Here is a 7,179-nt window from a genome sequence, read left to right as displayed (position 1 = left end):
CCCACCCTCAAATGTATTTTTAATTCTACATGGATTGCACTTCTTTGGGCTCCTCTCCCTACTATCTGAGCAGCGATGGCAGAGGATCAAGCAAGAGCTTAGTGCATCATCAGGGCTAAAACTTCAGAAACCAATATGGGTTCTTTCATGAAAGCAGAGGCCCTTAAACTGAGAAATACTGAGAAATACTGACTGTGGCCAAGAGGCCGCTGTTCAAACCTCGTTCTGCCATAAACTCTCTGTGTGACCAGAGCCCTTTCCAGTGCTGTCCACTGACAAAGTGGCACGTGGCACTCTCCGACTTTCTGGGCCCATCCACTTCGAGAAGCCAGAAATTAAACTAACGAACCCAGAGTGCTGTTCATGGTGGTCAACCAGCTTTGCCCACTGACACCATGTACTTTGTGTGTTTTCTTGTTAGAAAGAACCCTTTGAGTCAGCAGCAGGGATGGTAGCTTCCCTTTAATTAGTGAACCTTTCACAAAGCAAATTATCAAAATGAAATGAAAGACAGCAGCAGCCACTGTGTAAAATGGCACAGAAGGTCTAAAATGACTTTTTTTTTAAGCAGGAGGTTTAATCTTCCTCTTTTAGCAATAATTGTGCTATCGTCATGTCCTGATGGGAGTCAGGGGGCATGGAGTTAACCACTCCCTCCCCCCCTCATACACACACCATATTGCACAGGTTCTCAGTCTCAGCCAAAAGTCCAAGAAAGAACTATCTCAGTTCATGGATGAGACCCTGTACTTAGCCCAAAAGAGGACAAGAAGCAAATGAGTAGGTGATGGCAAATATTTTCTGGCCATGCTGAAATTCCTGCCTAAATCCCTTTGTAGAGCTCAGCTCTAGTATCCACGTCAGCAGCCTTGGAGAATACTAAATTCAGTGCAGATTGTGAAATCTTTTATTGACCTGACCGAGGAATCATCCAAAGATGAACGTGTACATGAGCTTCTGAGACCACACAGATCGGGGTGGCCAACTCCGGTCCTTAAGAGCACCAAACAGGCCTGATTTGCAGGATATCCACAATGAATATGCATGGCATACATCTGAATACAGTGGAGGCAATGCATGCAAATCTATCTCATGCATATTCATTATGGATACCCTGAAAATCAGATCTGTTTGTGACTCTTGAGGAGCAGAGTTGGCCACCCCTGACATAAACATTTGATGCTGAAAATAATGCCCAGTAATGGAATATACAATGGCCAATGCCTAACACAATTATTATGTGTAGTATACTTGGGACTGATATATTAAATTGTTGTACTTATATGACATATGGAGGATCATTCATCAAATCGCATTAGAGCATTATCGCGGGTGTTAGGGCCCTAACGCCTGCAATAACGCTCTAACGCATGCGATAAATACCGCATCGCTAAATGCATATGCAAATTTTAATCAAGTGGAAGGAGTAAAGTGAGGGCTGGTTAACATTGCACGCGATAACATAACATACACTATCGCAGGATTTAGCTACACCTTTTTCCCCCCAGTGTTATACCTGTGATAGCTGTGCATTACAGCCAAAAAAAAAAAACCAGAAAAGAAAGAGTGAGATAGAGAGAGCCTCTATGGAGGCCTACCGGTTTCTGAACTTTTTATACCACTGTAAGAGGGGGCACTATAACTCGGGGTGAGGTTTGTGGGATGAGTTGGGTTTTGGGGGGCAGTTTAACATGCACAGTCACACGTACAAATGGCACAGTTACCATCAGTGAAGATTTAATTTGATTTGGAGGGATGAAAGGTGAAAGAAGAGAAGATTTGTACCATGTTCTCTCTGCCTAGCTTGATCTGCTCTTCTTTCACCTTTCATCCCTCCAAATCATTTTAAATCTTCATTGGCGGTAACTGTGCCGTTCGTACGTATGACTGTGCATGTAAAACTGCCACGCCAAAAGCCAACTCACCCCCCAAACCTCACCCCGAGTACCTAATGCTCCCTCTTACAGTGGTATAAATAATTAAATTTTTTGTGAGCCTCTACAGAGGCTTTTTCTCTTGCTCTCTCTCTCCTGCAGCCCAAACCACCAAGTGCAATTAAAGCCTATCTAGGCATGCAATGTGAAAATAACACAGGTGCAATAAATTTAACTCACATTGTGGTAAAATAGTTATGTAATGCAGTACCAGGAAAATTAGCCTAACCCACCATTTTTGTTTATCACAGGCGTTATTTTTACGATATTTATAGCAAAATGATGAATCTAGGCCATGGTCTTTTATATCAGTGTTTCCCAGTCTTCTCCTGGAGGCACACTTAGCCAGTCAGGTTTTCAGGATTTCCACAATGAATTTGCATGATATAGATTTGCATACCCTGGGTCTCCAATGTGTGCAACTCCATCTCATGCATATTCATTATGGATATCCTGAAAACCTGACTGATGAGGTGTGCTTCCAGGAGAGAGTTGGGAAACACCGTTTTATATGAATGTATCTCAGAGTATTTCACAGCCCCATAAAATGTACACACAAGATAGAATAGAGTACTAACCCAGGAGTTGCCAACTCCAATCCTCGAGAGCCAGAAAAAGGGAATATTTTCAGGATATCCACAATGAATATGTATGAGATAGATCTGCATGCACTGCTTTCACTATATGCAAATGTATCTCATACATATTCATTGTGGATATCTTGAAAACCAGGCCTGTTTGCAGCTCTCCAGAACCGGAATTGGCCACCCCTATACTAAATGTTCATACACTGGAATAGGTCAGGCTACCCTTAGCACTCAGATGCCAGAGTGATGAGTTACGTCTTGAGATTCTGTAAACTGAGGGTGAGAGCTGGTAAGGTAAAAAGATATTCAGACAATAGTAGAAAATTTCAGAGAGAGGCAGAAGAATTAATGAAATTGTTGTATGCCCTGCAGGAACTTAGAAAATAGCCACTGCTATTACTAGCAACAGTAGCATGGAATAGACTTAGTTTTTGGGTACTTGCCAGGTTCTTATGGCCTGGATTGGCCACTGTTGGAAATAGGATGCTGGGCTTGATGGACCCTTGGTCTGACCCAGTATGGCATGTTCTTATGTTCTTAACTGTGTGCTGCAACAAAGAAAACAGGTTTAAGAAGAAAAGAGGGCATGGGGAAGGTGAGGAATAGAAATGACAATAAATTTCATTAGCCCATAGGCAGGACTGTATGACAGGCTTAGACCAGATGTATTCCATGTATTAGAAAAGATGGAAGGAAGGCTAAACAACTTCCAGCATGGTTAAAAGGTGAGGTGAAAGAGGCTATAATAACTAAAAGAACATCTTTCAAGAAATGGAAAAGGGATTTGAATGAAGAAAACAGGCAACAGCATGAGCACTGTGAAGTTAGATGCAAAGCATTGATAACGAAGGCAAAAGACTTTTATAGGTACATTCAAAGTATGTAAAATGCTTGCACGGGAGTCAGTTGGACCATTAGATGATCAAGTGATAAAAGGGGCACTTAGGGATGGTAAAGCCATAGCAGAAAAACTAAAGGAATTCTTTGCTTCGGTCTTCACTGAGAAAAATGTAAAGGAGGTTACCCAATTCAGAAATGATATTCAAAGGTAATGATTCAGAGAAACTGAAATAAATCTCAGTGAACCTGAAAGATGCACTAGGGTAAATTGACAATCTAAAGAGTAGGAAATCACCTGGACTAGATGGCATACATCCCAGAGTTCTGAAAAAAACTAAAAATAAAATTGCGGACCTGCTATTAGTAATTTGTGAACTGTAATTAAAATCATCTATGGTGCTGAGTTGCCAATCTAACACCAACTTTTAAAAAGGGATCAAGAGGTTATCCAAGAAATTACAGATCTGTGAGTCTGACATCTGTGACAGGCAGAATAGTGGAAACTATCATAAAAAACAAAACTGCTGAATATATAGATAGGCATAGTTTAATGGGACAAAGCGAACATGGATTTAGCCAAGAGATGTTTTGCCTCACCAATCTGCTAAACCTTTTTGAGGCATAAACATACATGGAAAAGGTGAGCGAGTTGATATAGTGTATCTGAATTTCCAAAAAGCATTTAACAAAGTCCCTCATTAGATGAAATTAAAAAGTCATGGGATAGGAGGCAGTGTCTTATTATGGATTGTGAACTAGTTAAAAGATAGATAAGAGAGTAAGGCTAAATGGTAAATTTTTCCAATGGCAAAAGGTGAACAGTGGCGTGCCCCAGTGATCTGTTCTAGGACCACTGCTTTTTAATATATTTATAAATGACCTGGAAATGGAAACAATGAGTGAGATGAACACATTTGCCAATGACACAAAATTATTCAAAGTAGTTAAATCACAAAAGGATTGTGAGAAATTGCACAAGGACATTGCAAAACTGGGAGACTGAGCATGCAAATCGTAAATTAAATTTAATGTGGACAAGTACAAAGTGATGGACTTAGGGAAGAGTAACCCAAATTATAGCTACAAAATGCAAGGTTCCACATTGGGAGTCACCATTCAGGAAAATGATCTAGGCATCATTATTGATAATATGTTGAAATCTTCTGCTCAATGTACAGCAGCAACCAAAAAACAGAGAATATCATATTGCCTCTGTATCATTCCATAGTGGGACCTCATCTTGATTATTGTGTGCAGTTCTGGTCACCACATCTCAAAAAAGATATAGCAGAATTAGAAAAGGTACAGAGAAGGACAACCAAAATGATAAACAGGATGGAACGATTTTCCTATGAGGAAAAGCTAAAGAGGTTAGGACTCTTCAGCTTGGAGAAGAGATGACTGAGGGGAGATTTGATAGAGGTCTACAAAATAATGGGTGGAATGGAATGAGTAAACGTTAATCAGTTGTTTACTCTTTCAAAAAGTACAAAGACCAAAGGAACACACAATGAAGTTACTGGGTGATATATTTAAAACTAATAAGAGAAAATATTTTTTTATTCAATGCATAATTAAGCTCTGGAATTTGTTGCCAGAGGATGTGGTGAAAGCTATTAGTGTAGCTGCATTTAGAAAAGGTTTGGATAAGTTCTGGAGGAAAAGTCCATAACCCATTATTAAGGTAGAGTTGCAGAAATCCACTGCTTATCCCTGGAATAAACAGCATGGAATCTCTCTACCCCTTGGGATCCTGCCAGGTACTTGTGACCTGGATTGGCCACTGTTAAAAACAGGATACTTGGCTTGATGGATCTGTGGTCTGACCCAATATGGCAAGTCTTATGTTCTTACGTTTTGGAGGGCTCAGCCTGCTCTGTCCCTCCACTGTACTCTTGCATGACCCTTGCTTGGTTCCACAAATGTTGCAGTACTGCTAGGACTGGTGAAGCCTCTGCCACTGCAGATGATTGAGGATGGGTGGGAGGGGATAATGCCCCTGCACTCACCTTCTCCCATGCCCCAGTTGTGGGTATGTGACTCTTAATCAGCTTCTCCAAGCGATGAGATAATGTTTTATTCTCAAAGGGCTTTCCTAGATCCCACATGAACTCCTTCACATGCATTTCACTTTCTCCCAGGAGCCCTTGTAGTACATGCTTGATTTCTTCCTTTCCTAAATACAGAAAATACCCATGCTGGGATTTAGCAATTTGGAGGATTCTTTTAGATGTATATCGTTTTTCTGAACTTATTTGGGAATTGCTTTATATGAGAATTTCGGAAGGTAATAAAAAGGTTTAGGAATCATTATGGAATTGTACCACAGATTCCCTTTGCAGGATATTAAGTGATTGCTTTATATGTATGTGTGCCTCATTTGCTTTTTATTGGGTTATTTTAGAATACAGTCACAGATGTGTTTTTCAATTTGATTGCTTTTGCTTTGGGAGGATAAACCCATACCAGACATACCAGAGGGGATTTTTTTTTTGGCTTAGAACTCTTCACTTAGGAAAGTCTCACAAAAATCCGGTAAAAAGCATAATGTAGAAGCACTGCAAAGCTGCCAGTCCCCATCCCTAAAGAGTTCTCACTCAAGAGAGGGATAATCGTTATTTCTTGACAAAGTTCTAGAGTCATGGAGAATGGCCACAGCTCCCACAGCCTCACCCGCTGCTTAAGGGGAAGCCCAGCACTGCAGTCAGGACAGCTAGCGACTTGTGCTGGTGACCTTTGCAGTCAACACAAAGCAAGCAGGACATAAGAAGGTTTTTCCATTTCTTTTCTTCATGTGTGGCTCATGTGTGACACTGATATTCATTTGAATAAGCATTCCCCTGCCCTCTTCCCTCATCCATTGCTATGACCTAAACTCTTCCCAATTGCGCAAGACTTCTCGCATTATACATAGCAAAGCATCCTTCATACTGCTTATAGAAGACTCTCTCCTCTGAGGTCCAGCAAGCATGCCTCAACAACATACTGGCACACCAAGGGTTAAAAGTTCAGTTCCAGATTTTTCTGCCCTGATTGCAATTATTTCTGCTGTTAGCTTTTTCTCTCATCGGTGGCGCAATCGATGTCCTTTCGTTGGCCCACCACAACCTGCCATGCCAAGGGCAGCAAATCAGTGGCAGAGAACTGATAACTCACTCCCCCGCAGCCCATTGCTCTTCCTGGGCTCTGGGTTCATAACTTCCCCCAGCAGTGATAACCCAGAATGTTGACTCTTGTTAAATAAAAACAAACCAAACAAGCAGATTTAGAAATGTCTATTTTTCTAAGCAAGTTATGTTGTAAGCACCTGTTGATAATGGAAACCGTTAAGTAAATTTGGCTACAGTCTCTCTGAACCCTAGGCTGACTAGTTTTTGTTTGCAGGGAAAAACATTACCTGTTAACCAGAAAAGCAAGGAAAGGATGACCTGTTGTTTTTTTTTATTTCTTTTGGGCAGGGAGATACGGAGGACCTGCAGCTACATGCACAGGGGGTTCATCAGGGTGTTTAACTTGTCTTTCTCAGCACAGCAAAAGTAACTGAAAGTATTCTCAAACTACTTCCCACCTCATAAAAATACACATGGGTGTCTTCACAGGATATATGAAACACATGGAGCGGTATTAGTAGGAGAAATGACTCTCATAAAGAGTCGTGTTGGAAATTTTCAGGAATAACAGGGGTGCGGGAATTGTTTACATTCGCCTCTTGAGTCAAAATCCTTTTGAATGGTTGGGTGAATGATATGATTTTAATATCCTGAGGTAGATACATCCGGAAGGGGCAAGGACTGAAGGACATGATTGGATAAGCAGGC

The sequence above is a fragment of the Rhinatrema bivittatum genome, chromosome 1, assembly GCF_901001135.1.
Source record: "Rhinatrema bivittatum chromosome 1, aRhiBiv1.1, whole genome shotgun sequence".
Lineage (NCBI taxonomy): Eukaryota > Metazoa > Chordata > Amphibia > Gymnophiona > Rhinatrematidae > Rhinatrema > Rhinatrema bivittatum.
Note: the sequence above shows the minus strand (reverse complement) of the source record.